We start from the raw sequence: 901 nt of genomic DNA, 5'->3' as shown, positions 1-901 counted from the left end.
GGAGTATCACTGCCTTAACTTGGAGAAGTGAAAAATTGTACAAGTTGTACAGATGATCTGCTAGCCCCAAAGATTTGACACATGATGATAGTCCTTGATGGTTATGAGAGGTTCAACCCACAGAAGATGAACATCTATGTTTTCCTCTCTCAAAAATGTTGTGGATTTCATAAAGTATCGCCTCCTTAACTCGAAGAAGTAAAATATTGTGCAAGTAGTACAGATGGTGTGCTAGCCTTCAAGATGTAACACATGAAGTGCTTCTTGATAGGTTATGAGAGGTACATCCCACGGGAGATAAACATCAATTCTTTTCTCTCTCAAAATGAGCTAACAAGGGCAAAGTCAATATATGCATAGATAACCAACATAACTGGCCCTCTTCGCTTTTGATATTTACTAAGTTTGCACTTACTTTATCATGTTATCAAAGGGTACACGGATTGCCAGGGTTTGTCTTGATCTTCCTCTAATGAAACCACTGCGCTCAAGTTCAAGGTTGGTTGGTATTGTCCCTCTGCTAGTTAATTTAGATTCTAAAAAAATTTGGTCAACAGGAAGCAAGTTCTTTTTTATTTGAACTTTGAACAAAGGCCTTTGACTGCTGTTGGACACCAGGACCTCATGTGTACCATTGAGGCTGGCCCTAATGGCACGGTAACCATGTCTTAATCAGTGTTGTAAATAGCGGCAGTTTGAAGTGCAATAGTGCCCGCATCTCACCTCTATGGTTGAAAGCGATGATTTTAGCAGCATCGACTTTATCAACTCTAAATAGCGGCCAATAGCGCTTTAAACCGCTGAAAAAAGCTTTACAGCACTATGCAATGCTTTGAAATACAAATTATCGGGTTTGTACCCTACCCAAACCCAACCCATATTCTTAATAAGTAAACTGAGT

The 901-nt window shown here is 39.6% G+C and overlaps 1 protein-coding gene across 1 annotated transcript in view; it reads left to right on the top strand.

Annotated features, from left to right (window-relative positions):
- LOC109827658 (E3 ubiquitin-protein ligase UPL3) overlaps window positions 1-901 on the top strand; it is a gene marked incomplete at its 5' end in the record, with an annotated part of 17,691 nt that overhangs the window by 10,798 nt on the left and 5,992 nt on the right. The gene's annotated exons all lie outside the window — the stretch shown is intronic.

The sequence above is a fragment of the Asparagus officinalis genome, unplaced genomic scaffold (genome assembly GCF_001876935.1).
Source record: "Asparagus officinalis unplaced genomic scaffold, Aspof.V1 AsparagusV1_Un345, whole genome shotgun sequence".
Taxonomy (NCBI): domain Eukaryota; kingdom Viridiplantae; phylum Streptophyta; class Magnoliopsida; order Asparagales; family Asparagaceae; genus Asparagus; species Asparagus officinalis.
Note: the sequence above shows the minus strand (reverse complement) of the source record. Positions and strands in the feature narration are given on the sequence as shown.